General features: G+C 36.5%; 1 protein-coding gene across 1 annotated transcript in view; it reads right to left on the bottom strand.

Moving 5' to 3' along the window:
* Nxph2 (neurexophilin 2) overlaps nucleotides 1-14,814 on the bottom strand; it is a 116,857-nt gene that overhangs the window by 83,646 nt on the left and 18,397 nt on the right. The window lies entirely within an intron of this gene.

The raw sequence follows: 14,814 nt of genomic DNA, 5'->3' as shown, positions 1-14,814 counted from the left end.
AAAAAATACAAAAAAAAATATTTTCCCTTTCCATACAGTACTTTTACCAAAATCCAGTCTCCTTACACAGTGTACAGTTAAGAACTGAGGACTTCTCTTTCTTCTTTTGGTAGTGTCTACATAAATTATTTGGCATTCTTCTGCATAAGAGATTTGCCTATGGTCCTTTAGTTTATTATTGACTAATTTCTATTGACAAGAACATCTGAGTATGTACTCTACAGTTTTGGTTAAGACCCAATACTAATTTATTTTCTTGGTTATATTATTCTTGTCTTGACCATTCTTAGCGCTTTTGGTTGGCTTTGTGTCCTTTCAACACATGCCTGTCATAGAGGGTTTGAGTTTTTGTGGGTTTGGGCGGGGAAACATTTGGTTTTGTTCAAATATATTCTTACATTTTAGCATTATAAGATGCTTTATTCTTATATACGAAGATTTTTATGCCGAAGGTCCAGAATCAGCCATTTCCCTGGTCATCTTTACTAAAAAACAGAAATAGCAAACAAGGTCTGTTTTTAAGTGTTTACTGTTATTGAGGTGTGGTTCTTTCTAAGCTGTCTCAGCAGGCAAAGTTAGAAAATATTTCATGCAAAAGAACTTGTTTTGTCTTATGCTTTTTCCTTCCCAGTCCAGCTGGAGTTGGAGAGTTTCAATTAGCTCAGGAAAACTGTTTCAGTGGATGAACCCTTCATGGTCTTGACCTCTTTGCTCATATTTCATTCCTTTTATTTTTCAACTGGACCTTGGGTGCTCAGTCCAGTGCTCTGATGTGGGTCTCTGTTTCCATCTGTTGTTGGATGAAGGTTCTATAGTGATATTTAAGATAATCATCAGTCTGACTACAGGACAAGGCCAGTTTGGGCACCCTCTCCTCTATTGCTGGGGTCATCCTTGTGGATTCCTGGGAGGTTTTTTTTTTTTTTTTTTTTTTTTTTTTTTTTTTTTTTTTTTTGGTTTTTCGAGACAGGGTTTCTCTGTGGTTTTGGTTCCTGTCCTGGAACTAGCTCTTGTAGACCAGGCTGGTCTCGAACTCACAGAGATCCGCCTGCCTCTGCCTCCCGAGTGCTGGGATTAAAGGTGTGTGCCACCACCGCCCGGCTCCTGGGAGTTTTTCTAGAGCCAGGTTTCTTGCTAACCCATAATGGCCCCCTCAATCAAGATATCTCTTTCCTTGCTCTCGTATCTGTCCTTCCTCCATCTCTACTATCCCATTCCAAGTTCTCCTCAACCATCCCCTTATCCTTATCCTCTCCCCTTCCCTTCTCCCCTTCCTTTTACTACCCACCCCCATGCTCCTAATGTTTTCAGGAGATCTTGTTAGTTTCCAATTTCCAGGTGAGTCTATGTATGTTTTTCTTTGGGTTCACCCTATTACTTAGCTTCTCTAGGATCATGAACTATAGGCTCAATGTCCTTTGTTTATAGTATCGACTTCTGAGTGAGTACATACCATATTAATTTTGGGGGGGTTGGGTTACCTCACTCAGGATAGTATTTTCTAATTCCATCCATTTGCATGCAAAATTCAAGATGTCATTGTTTTTTAATGCTGAATAGTACTCTAATGTGTAAATGTGCCACACTTTCTTTATCCATACTTCAGTTGAGGGGCATCTAGGTTGTTTCTAAGTTTTGGCTATTACAAATAATGCTGCTATGAACATAGTTGAACAGATGCTTTTGTAGTATGATTGAGCATCTTTTGGGTATATTTCCAAGAGTGGTATTGCCGGATTCTGAGGTAGGTTGATTCCCAATTTTCTGAGAAACTGTCATACTGATTTCCAAAGTTGATGCACATGTTTGCATTCCCACAGCAATGAATGAGTATTCTCCTTACTCCACATCCTCTCCAGCGTAAGCTATCATTATTGTTTTTGATTTTAGCCATTCTGACAGGTGTAAAATGGTAGCTGGTTGTGGTAGCACATGCTTATAGGATTTGTGGAAAGAGGCAGAAGCAGGAGGATCACGAGTTCAAGGCCAGTATATTTGGTTTTGTGATGAGGTCTTTGATACACTTAGAGTTGAGTTTTACGCCTAGTTTTAAGTATGAATATATTTGTATTGTATTACAGCTGTATAGTTTGACTGTCACCAATTTTTGAAGATGATGTTTTTTTCAACAATGTATTTCTGGCTTTATTTTTACTATAAAAATTCAGGAGTCCATAGGTATGTGGATTTATGTCTGGATATACAATATGATTCTGTTGATCAATATTTCTGTTTCAATGCCAATACCACACTCTTTTTGCTGTTATAGTTCTGTAGTAGAACTTGAAGTCAGGTGTAGTAATACCTCCGTCAGTACTTTTATTGTTCAGAATAGTGTTTGATCTTATAAGTTGTTTTGTTGTTGTTGTTTCCTATAAAGTTGAAGATTGTCTTTTAAAGATCAGGGAAGACTTGTGTTGGACTGTTGATGGAGATTTCCCTAAAGCTATAGAATGTTTTTGGTAGGATGGCCATTTTTACTACATTAATCCTAATGATCCATGAGCATGGGAGGCCTTTCCATCTTCTGTTATCTTTCTCAATTTATTTCTTCAATGTCTTAATATTTTTATCATATAAAACTTTCACTTCCTTGGCTAGACTTACCCCAAGATATTTTATACTATTTAAGAGTATCATGAAAGGAGTTTTTTCCCCTGATTTCTTTCTCAGTCTTTCATTTGTACATGGGAGGGCTCCTGATTTTTTTTTTCTTTTTGAGTTAATTGTGTATCCAGGTACTTTGGTGAAAGTGTTTACTAGTTATAAGAGTTCCCTGGTAGAATTTTAGGAACACTTATGTGTATTACCATATCATCTTCAAACTAAGAGACACTGATTTTTCCTTTTCCTTTTTTTTTTTTTTTTTTTTTTTTTTTTTCGAGACAGGGTTTCTCTGTAGCTTTGGTGCCTATTCTGGAACTAGCTTTTGTAGACCAGGCTGGCCTCAAACTCACAGAGATCCACCTGCCTCTGCCCCCCAAGTGCTGGGATTAAAGGCATGCACCACCACTGCCTGGCTCCTTTTCCTATTTATATCTCCTTGATCTCCTACTCTTATTACTCTAGCTAAGACATCAAACACTATGTTGACAGATACGAAAAGAGTGGATAATTTTGGCTTGTCCCTAACTTTAGTGGAATTACTTTGAGTTTCTCTCCATTTAAGTTAAATGTTGGTTATGGGTTTGCTGTAAATTGCCTTTATTGTGTTGAGACATGTTCTTTGCATCCCTGATCTAAGACTTTTATCATGATGATGGGATGTTGGATTTTGTCAATGGCCTTTTCTATATCTAATGAGACAATCATGTTTATATTTTTATTTTTTTCAATCTGTGGAGGCCCAAAAATATGAGCCTATTCTACCTTATCTAAAGGTCAGATAATCTGACCTTGCTCACTTCACTGGCTATGATAATGGTAGTAGTCACCCCAAAAGGTGGCTTGATACATTAATCTTTCAGTTTGTTTAAACATTTATTAATTTTTGTATGTTGATCCATCCTGCATCTCTGGGATGAATCTTCCTTGATCATGGTGGATGATGGTTACTGTAAGAATTTTATTGTGATTTTTTTGCATCTATGTTCATAAGGAAAATCTATCTATAATTTCCTTTTTTTATTTAATTCCCTTTCTTTGTTGAACTTTCCGATGGTTTGGACAAAACTCCAAGGAGTAAAAGGCATTTCAGCTAAATTTATCATTTTTTAAAATTTATTTTTATTTATTTATTTATTATTAGGATGGGCTATTCGAGTGCCACAGTATAGGTGTGAGTATGTGCAAATCAGAGAACAAATTTGTGAGGTGAGATTTCTCTTTCCATATTTACATAGGTTCCAGTGATCAAACTCAGGTGGCCTGGATTGAACACAAAACTCTTACCCATTGATCCATCTCACTTGCCCAGGCCCTACCTGTGTCTGTCCATCCACTCTTAACTGAAATTTTACAAGTAACAAAAAAGTTTTGGATGGTGATAAGAGAGAGACAGAGAGAAAGAGACACAGATACAGACACAGACTTGTGCCAATATTCTATACTTTTACTTTGTTTTAGTCAAAACATTAGAACTAATTCAATTTCCTCAGTCCTAGAGGACTTGGAAAGCAGCAACCTCCAGGTTCCATTTCAGAAATGCTCCTGATCCCTGTCTCAGATAAATAGCCACAAAGCAAAAGGGCTCCCACTGCAAACTGAGTGACAGTAAACCATTCATAAATCAATGTCTTTTCTTTCTTGCTACATAATTCTAGCCTAATCTCTTCCTGTCCTCATAACTGGTCAAGTTGTCGGACCACTCACTCTGATTTTTAAAACAAAAGAGCTCCATATGAGAAGCAAGTTCATGAATACTGATATCCTGAAAAGTTACTTCTAGAATATAGAGAACCACATGTCCTGGTGTGCATAAAAGTTATTTTTAGAGAAAATATCCTTAGGTCATTCTACATCGTACTTAAATGACTATTTTTTAAGACAAAATAGAACTAGGTTTTTGACAGTTACTTCTCAAAACATTCTTAGGCTCCACAATTGAAGTATACTGGGATCTGTCTTCCAGGCCCACACCTGCACTGTTACTAATTTTTTTTTTTTGAGACAGGGTTTTTTCTGTAGCTTTGGAGCCTGTTTTGGAACTAGGTCACATAGACCAGGCTGACCTCAAACTCATAGAGATCTGCCTGCCTCTGCCTCAAGAGTGTTGTGATTAAAGGTGTGAGCCACCACCACCAGGCCTGTTACTATTTCTTGAGGTCAATTCATCCTTAAATTTGAGAAAACTTTCTTGGATTCGTATATTACACTTATGGGTCAAGTGGCATTGTTGGTTGACAAAATTTTCAATCAGATTAGGTGTGATCAAATTCTAGAAAAGAGCAATCATTTCATTCCTTGGATCAAGACAAATACTTGAACTTGCTTGGTCAAGCAAGTATCCAGACTAAGAGCAGCAACATTATCAGAATTGGTTCTTCATGTTCAAGCTTCCTTTTGACCAATATTCCTTCTCAGTATGTGTCAGAGCTCCATGAAGGTCCAGGGCTTTTGTGTAAATTCTTTCCCTCTGCCCCAAGTTTCACTTCAATCTGAGCCTACCCACTCCAGCTATTCCCCACCTATGTTCTGTACATTTTCAACTAATTCTTTTGCTTCTAATTTTCTAAATCATCCCCTGGATAGCTAGTCAGTCATTTTCTTTCAATGTTGCCTTGTCTCTCTAAACTCATAAGACAGACAGTCAGTCTTAGCAATAGGATTGACTCGATACTCATTGTGGTCCATGTTGTCACCTCTCAGAGGCTATAGCACAGTTCATGCTACAATAATGCATCAAATATTTTCAATGCTATTTGCCAAATTTCTCTGGAGTTTTGAAATTTTTTAGATTTAAAAGAACATCAGCTATGCCTCCTGTTGGCTTCAAGCAAGAAGCGATGCAGTCTGTAGCAAAAAAATAAAGCAAAATAAAAAACAAAAAAGTGCTATTTTGAGAAAGATTGTTGTGAGTCGAAAGGGATTTCCTGTGCCATTTGATTCTGACAAGGTAGGATCCTGTCTTGGGCTTTGGTTGCAAACTAAATCTTCTTCCACTCAAAGTTCACTAAAATAAAGTTGCCAAAGTGATGATTTTTCAGATCTACTGAAGACATAGGATTACTTTTTCAAAGGTTCTGATTGAAGTATATATTTAAAGGTGTACTTTTCACCATATACATCCAAATGTATTCACTATCTGAAGATTAAAAAGAGGGTTGACAGATTCACCTAAAAAGAAAGGTACAAGTTCTGAGAGTTTTAAAAAAATGCAAAGATAGGAGTTGAAAGCTAATCATATAAAAGTACTGGAAAGTGCAGAGAGGATGTTCAAAGATTAATGTAAAGAAAGTATAAAGTGCCACTGCATTTCAGAGAATACACAGAAAGACTGAACTACCTAAAATTCAGGGTATCATAAAGGGTAGACACACTTGGAGACTTTCTTCCCTGGTTAGAAAATAGTGCTAATAAAATTAATATTATTTTTAGATATACAATAAATTGTGAAGTATTCAAGAAATATGGGTCCTGAGAGAATAAATTCAGCAAGAATTTCTGTTGGAGATAACATTAAACAGATTCAGAATTGAATGAGAAGGAAGAAAAGAACAAATGTGACAAAAGCCACAGTTCTTTCCTCTTTCCAGATACACCTTCTTGCTATCCATGGAATACATGCAAAGTCAGTCTGGAGCTCTGAATCAGAAAGGCTCTACTGGAGATCATAAGAAATCAGAATCTGTGATATGTTCCCTATGTTTAAAGGAACCAGATTTCACACCAATCCTGATTCATCGCTTACCATGATTCACATGGTATACAAAAAGATCCAGAGTCATAAGATTGTTACTGAAAGTCTTCAGATATATCATTAACATAAGTCAAGCACAAAAGCCCTTTGCCCGTTGCAGACACCAACATAATGAGTATTTCACCAAAGACATCTCATTTAACAACTTATTTCATTTAACAACAGCTTAGGCGACACTTCGTCTCAATAAAAATCCAAAGACAAATCAAAAGGAAGTTTCATGGAATAAATAGCTGGTCCATGCGCTTTTCTCATGTTCATTTTAGTCCACAGATATAAATGTGCTGTCAAACATGGAAATGGCTCGTCATCATAGCTTAAAATGTTTTTTTTCTACAACCCAGAAGTATAATTGTTCCCGGAAGAAATTTCAAGTTTTGTCTCTGACATACCTTTAAAGTGGGATGCTGTGAATGAATAGAGAATACCTCGTCAGAATACACTATGAGTCCTGCCTCACTTAAGTCAATATTATCTACAAACAGTAGCCTACACTAGAGAGCATGCCTGTCCCCTTGTCTGTCAGACACATGCTCATTTAGTATCCTCCATCCTTTTATTATGCTGTATCTACTTCCACACAGTAAAGAGTTTGTAAATGGTCCATTATTATCAAATGCTGCAACCCTTAAAGATAGACAACATAATGAGTAGTAGAAATCATCTAGTTTTTACAATTTTTAGTATCATTCATGAAATATATCAATTAACCTCAAATGAAAAATATGATGCATAATTCTTAAAATTTGAAAAGATGGTAAATTGAGCTATCCTAAGAAAAAAGTATCCTTAGTACATCAATACTAGTAAATTTAAAACTATTATGTCATAAAATATATGAAAATAAATAAGAAAATTAATGCAGATTAGCACTAAGATATCAAAATTACATACTACACCAAAAATATTGATCATAAATTTAAAATTACTTGCTGCTTAACTCCTTATTTTCACATTATTATTTATGGCATTTTCTATCAAAGAACTGGATCCAATCTTTAGAAGTATTTATTTACTATATTAACTAATCTTTCTAGTTACTTAAACGTCAGTAGTTAAATAGGACAACTGCCTGACATATTATCCTAGAAACAAACAAGTTAAGAAAAAGGCATAACACATTATAAACTAGACGCTGGTTTTTTACATTTTCTTCCAAAAAATTACCAACCATTTTTCTAGCTTCTGCTTCTTGTTTTTGATAAAAGATGGAGATGTTCTTGAAAGAATTAGGCAGAGTATATAATCTAGGAATAGACGACTTGTTACAATATATTCCAGTACCATATTTTTAAAGACAAGACGTATTTTTCTATTTAAGTTTTGAGAACCAAAACAAAGAATCTCTGGTTACACCTAAAAGTACAGCTGACTGCTGGGGCAGAATTAATAGACCACTCAAATGGTTTCTCTATAATCTAACAGAAGAAATTCTTATGCTCTAAATCATAGACTATCAGAGGAGTTATTGAACAAGTTATTTCAGTAATTCATCACTTATCCTCTTCATTCACATATCTGATGGATGACCTGTACTGCTACAGAGAATGACATCTCTATTTCTGTATTCATATAATTTGCTTAAGTACAATAGCCGAAGATGAATATCTACAATTAAAACATCAGGGATTAAAGAGAATAGACCAGAGTGAAGAATTTATGTTGTCCACCTACTTCTGGATTGCACCATTTTCCCTGTCTCATAAGTCTCAGAAAGCTAACAAAACAGAAGAAGGCCATGAAGCTTAGGAAGTGTGGAAAGCAGGAAACATTTAGGCAGTTAAAATTTCCCAAGGCCAGTATTTTATTGAGGATTTTCACATCGATGTTCACGAGTGAGATTGGCCTGTAGTTCTCTTTCTTGGTTGAGTCTTTGTGTGGTTTTGGTATCAGAGTAACTGCAGCTTCATAAAAGGAATTTGGCAATGACTTCTCTGTTTCTATATTGTGAAATACATTAAGGAGTATAGGTATTAGGTCTTCTTGGAAGTTCTGGTAGAATTCTGCATTGAAGCTGTCTGGACCTGGGCTTTTTTCGGTAGGGAGGTTTTTTTATAACAACTTCTAATTCTTCGCGACTAACAGGTCTATTTAGGTTGTTCACCTGGTCCTGGTTTAACTTTGGTATATGGTACTTATCTAAAAAAGTGTCCATTTCTTTTACATTTTCCAATTTTGTGACATACAGGCTTTTGTAGTAAGATCTAATGATTCTCTGAATTTCCTCTGTGTCTGTGGTTATGTCTCCCTTTTCGTTTCTGATCTTGTTAATTTGCGTGTTCTTTCTCCGCCGTTTGATTAGTTTGGATACTTAGCCACATGGCTTAGTATCTTTTTCAGTAGCAGTCACATCTTGCTTCTTCTGCATCCGGACAGGACTGCAGAGGCAGCTTCCCTCTTCCCAGAATTCTCCTGTTCTCATTGACCTGCCTCTACTTCCTGTCCAGTTGCCCCGCCTATACTTCCTGCCTGGCTACTGGCCAATCAGCATTTATTTAAAACATAATTGACAGAATATAGACAATTGTCTTGCACCAGAATTTATTTTCAATAAATTGAGAAAAACTAATACTTTCATTTTCCCCTGGGGGGCCGGGGAATCCAATCATACAATGGATTCATATACCATGTATATGAATTGTAGTGGTAGGCTGCAAATGAAGGACAAGGTTTCCATGATGGGGTGGTAGGGGGTGTATTTGCCTTCCTGAATCTGTAACTTCCCATAGGGATGGTTCCTATTTCACAGTATCTGTGTTTCCCAAAGTACCATGAATTCATTGCACCAGATGTCAACAAAGAGATAAGATTTTCCAAGAGTTCCTGAAGGTAGTGGCTGTTTTCTGCCCCCTTAGCCTCAGTCCAAACAAGAAAGGAAAAACGGTTTGTGGAATGACTCCTTCTGCAGTTGTTGTAGCTGTCCCATTGGCCAAAATTTAGGAATTACTGAGCTCTAATTCCTGAACATTTAGAAGAAAATGAGAGGAATACATACACAGAAATGAAAATAAATTCACCAATTTAGTGACTAGGTACACTGGGATAGCAATAGAGAGAAATATGGCAAACAAATTTGTATCCCAACTTCTATAAAAATATTGCCAAAGCAGATGACATAAATCATATATAAAAGTGCACAGTGAAGAGCTGTACAGTGGGAACCTCTGTTCTTAGGCAAACATAAAAAGAAACATTTGGAACTTTTGTTCTTTAAAGGAGGGTATGGGTTTTATCAAGAAAAAAAAATCTCTTCTCTCAGAGTATATCATGAGGAAAAGCTTAGCATATTTTTCTACAACAAATATTTAGTGGTGAACAAATGAAAATTCAAGTACTCTCATTAAATGCTATACAGTGGCCATTTTCTAATGATTCATTAATAAATAATGGCTTGTTTGAACATTTTTATAGGAAGGCTAACATACTCTGGCTGTGATATATATGTATGTGTATATATATGTGTGCGTGCGTGTGTTTGTGTGTTATATCACACACACACACACACACATACCACCGAGATGAGCTGCCTGCTCAGAACACCCCCAGAAGCTGGGCGGTGGTGGCGCACGCCTTTAATCCCAGCACTCGGGAGGCAGAGGCAGGCGGATCTCTGTGAGTTCGAGGCCAGCCTGGTCTACAAGAGCTAGTTCCAGGACAGGAACCAAAAAGCTACGGAGAAACCCTGTCTCGAAAATCAAAAAAAAAAAAAAAAAAGAAAAGAAAGAACACCCCACCCCCAGACATATTCACTCTGAGGAGCAACAGGATTATCCTCCATATAAAAGGACGAAAGTAAACCACTATGATTCTCACACTTTCTCCTCAACGAATAAGATCTTTAATTATGCATGAATATAATTTCATGAAAATAAATTTCAAATTTCCACTCCAACAGACACTGTTTACTTTTATATTAACATGGTTATCCATTAGAGTTATGATTAAGCATGTTCATAGATATGTATTCTTTTTAAAAATTATTTTCTTTAAAGAAAAAAATAATTAAAAATATAATCCAATGTAGAAGAAAGAGATTCATATCACTTTTATAAAAAATAATTTGCAATTTTCTTTTAGGCAAACTATGGAATCTATAACTTTTAAAGAAAGTGCAATTTAGCTTCTTCAAGGCAAACATAACAATCATAAAGTGACTTTTAAGCCTAAAACATAATAAATGAAAATTTATGCTGTAAATTATAGTTTTCCAGTTTTGACATCTACAATATAACATGGGTTTGTTCTAGAAACTTTGATGCATACTATTCTACTACCTTTTAATTATACTAAATGTGCTTATTAAGTGTTTGATTTATTCAAATTTTCATGAACCAACCAGTGTTTATGATTGCTATTTTCAGCTTTATTTACTGTCTTCAACAGAGTAATATTTTTCTCACTGTTGTATTTTAATATATGGAAATTAGAAGACTTTACTAAAACTCCGAACCAGTCCTAGCAACTGCTAACTAAGATCATGCATGAGGCAAAATAAAATGTGTGACAATTTCCACACGGGGTGAGGTCAGGGAATAAAGTAAATATCCATGTAGAGAATAGCAGCATAAATACTCTTCATTCATTTTTCTTAAGGAGGAAATTTTGTCAGAGATGTGTGTACTGGGCACAGAGCCAGGAAGAGTTGGCCCTCATAAATGCTGGTTGAATTTAACAGAATGAAAGAAAATTCGCTGCATTCGAAGGACAGAAAAAAGGTGCTTTTGCAAACAAAAAGAGGCCATTTGTTTGAGATACTTTCATAGTCAAAAGTCATACTCAGTATTCTCAGGTAGGACACTTTTATCCCTTGGAGACACTTGATAACACCTGAAGACATCTGTGGCTGTGTTGGTGGAATGGGGACTATTGGCCTCTAAGGAGTAGAGCCAGAGGTTCTGTTTAGCATTTATCCTCATAATTTTCTGTTATTGTGATGAAGAAAATTGACTAAAAGTAACTGGGAGAGGAAGGGTTTATTTCAGCTTACATTTCCACTTTAAAGTCCATCACTGTTGGAAGTGGGGGAGGAAACTCAAAGCAGGAACTTGGAGATAGGGACTGAAACAGAGGACATGGCGGTAGGCTGCTTGCTGGCTTGTTCAGCTAGAGCTGCTCAGTTTGCTTTCTCATAAAATTCAGAATCACCTGCCCAGAAGGGTCATTACTCATGGTGGTTTGGGGTCTTCAACTTCAATCCTTGAATAACAACAATAACAACAACAAAAACAAAAACACATGGACATGCCTGCAGCTCAGTATAATGGGGACGTTGCTCAGCTGAGGTTCTCTATTCCCAGAGGACACTAGTTTGTGTCAAGGTTACAACTATGTAGGACAGCAATCTTCAAGGCACAGAATGAATAAAAACTAAGAATTGTCGCACAGCAAATAACAACAGTTCTCATGAACTGATGACTCCAGAGCAGACAAAGTTGGCCACATCATTTCATGGAACGTTCACGGCCTCATGAAAAGTCTGTTTGACAAACATCTTCTTCACTACGAAGACTACTTTGGTATGAAATTTATAGACTAGTAAACACTTGTTAAAAGCACAACATTGCTATGGGATAATGCTTATCTACACTGTAAAGATTTTTCTCTTGCATTAGCTTAATAAAACACTGATTGGCCAGTACCTGGCAAAAAGTATAAGTGGGACAACCAGACTAGGAGAATTCTGGGAAGAAGAAAGGCAGAGACACAGTCATAAGCCAATGCAGAGGAAGCAAGATGAAAATGCCTTACTGAGAAATTGTACTAAGCCACATGGCTAAATATAGATAAGAATTATGGGTAAATTTGAGTTGTAAGAGGTAGTAGGTAACAAGCCTGAGCAATAGGCCTAGAAGTTTATAATTAATATAAGCCTCTGTGTGTTTATTTGGTACTGAGTGGCTGTGCGACCAGGTGGAACTGAAACTTCCATCTACACAGCCTAAAAAAGAGTGTATTTTGAGATCAAAATGGAGACTTCAGTGTCTGCCTTTTTCTTGTGATAATTTCAAATATTTTTAATGAAGTCAAGTTACAGAAAAAGTATAAAAATTTATAGTGATAATTTCATTTATATACTGAAATTTTGGTGGTTACATTATTTTAATTCTTCAAATATTTGGGAACCTTTAAGACCTCTTGTTTATCTTTATTTATTAAGATTAGTCATCTTCTATTAATTTCCTAATATGTAAGCTAAGAAATCTGTCACATTTTGCTAAATTCATCTCTTATATTCCTCTCACTTACACATTTAACATTTTCATCTGTATTTATATTATACTCTCTAAACTATTTGTTAATATTTCAGTATCTATGCAAAAATCTATTTGGAGTGCCACAGACTGTATCATTTTATAAACAGATGCAGTTTCAGTGCACGACCCTTTGGGACCACACACAATCACTGCACCACAACGGGAAAGAGAGAGACCTTGTTTCCTGGCACAGAGATCTAGTTATACTAAGACTTGAATGCAGCTGTACCTCATCACCTCTGTGTCCTGCCTTCTTTTCTTGCTTTGAAACATTTTTTTGAAGATTTTCTCCATGGAAAAAGTAGAACTATTCCTTGTAGACCTTTGCAACCCCCAAGTATTATTTTTTGCTTTCTTTAATTTCTCTTCCTCTTTGCCCTCTTCCTTGTTCCGTCATATGTAATTTCAAGTTCAATTTCTCTCTCTACTCAAAACCTTGGGATGTCTAACATTCAGTATGATTAATTAGATGTACTGTGTCACTGCTGTTCTATTGTATTTCTTTGAAAGTTCTGAAAATTTTCTGTTTTAGCCTTCAAGTGCTATAATGAGGTCTTATGTTTTGCTTGTCTTTTAATTACTTTTTATTTTCTAAAATTAAAATGCAATCCATTGGTCTCCCTCTCCCTTTTCCTCCCTCCAACCATTCCTTGCATGTCTGCTCCTGTGTAGGCAGAGGCTGCTTGTTTGTTCCTGGTTGCCCAGATCCAAAATTATCACATAGAAACCGTATTAATTAATATACTGCTTGACCAAGAGCTTAAGTGTTTTTCTAGCTAGCCCTTACTTCTTAAACAACCCATTTCTATCATTTTACAACAAGGCACATGGTTTACCAACAAGGTTCCCGGATGTCTGTCTCCAGCTGTGGCTACTTGGCATCTCCCTGACTCCACCTTCTTTCCTCCTCTATCTGCTTGGAATCCCTGCCTTACTCAGTTCTACCCTTCTGTAGGCCAAAGCACATTTATTTATTAACTAATGGTATTCACAACATACAAGGGGAATTCCACATCACCCCTGGGCTCTACTTTAACTGCTGTTGCACAGTGTATGCGTGTTGTATGTGTGTGTATGTGTGTGTATCCCAAAGTATATGCCTAAATACATAAATAAAATCTATTCAGTACATACAATGTTTTTATATGTACACGATTTTACGGCTGACTACTTAGGATTGTATAATCAGTTTGGGAGCTCTTCTCCAGGGAAGACATTTCTCCAGTTCTTTGTCTAGCGTTAAGGTCCCATACCATTTACCCATATCATGTTAACATGTCTCTTATTGTACTTGGTCAGGTTTTGTTTAGGCAACCATATTGACGAGGTTTTATGGATATAGCTTCTCTGACACTCCTAGATGACAAACTCTCTCACAGAAAATTTCCTGTTTCCCTCACTCTTAAAGATTTTCACCCCCTATTGCACTGGATCCCTGAATTTAAGTACAGAAGTTGTGTTACAGTTGTATCAGGTGGAGCTGTGACAGTTATTTGTTTTCTTCATTCTGGTTGTTGCTTTCTATAATTGTCTCCATCTGCTGAAAGCTAAAGTGTTTTAGGGAGCTGGGAGACCTATTCTCATCTGTATGGACAATATTATAAGGACAATATAAGGACAAATATTTAGAATTTAGCTAAGAATTGCCTTTTTTGTATAAAGGGGCTATTGGTGGTTTCTTCAAGGTCTGTGAGTTCTCTATGCTGCAGTAGTTAAGTAGTTAACTAGGATTATATTACTAGCCACGATTTCCCTCCAGCTGAGCAGACTTTGAGTCCAAATAAAGAGCTACTGTTTATGCCACTATAGCACCTTAGGAATGCCACTCCCATGATGGCCATTGTTTTAGTTAGAGTTTCTGTTGCTGTAAAGAGAAACGTGACCATGTCAACTCTTATAAAGAAAAACATTAACTGAGTTGTCAACCTACAGTTTCAGAGGTTTAGTCCACTATCATTGTGAATGGGAGCATGGTTCTGGAGAAGGCACGCCTATATATTGATGCGCAGGCAACAGAAAATGGTTCATTCCACTGGGCATGACTTGATCATGTATGATATCTCAAAGCCTGCCCCCCACAAGGACACACTTCTTCCAACAAGACCACACCTAAAACAATAAGGCCACACTTCCCAACAGTGCCTCTCCTTTTGGGGGGTCATTTTCTTTCAAACCACCACGTTCCACTCCCTGGCTCCCAAA

The sequence above is a fragment of the Chionomys nivalis genome, chromosome 22 (genome assembly GCF_950005125.1).
Source record: "Chionomys nivalis chromosome 22, mChiNiv1.1, whole genome shotgun sequence".
In the NCBI taxonomy this organism is placed as follows: Eukaryota; Metazoa; Chordata; class Mammalia; order Rodentia; family Cricetidae; genus Chionomys; species Chionomys nivalis.
Note: the sequence above shows the minus strand (reverse complement) of the source record. Positions and strands in the feature narration are given on the sequence as shown.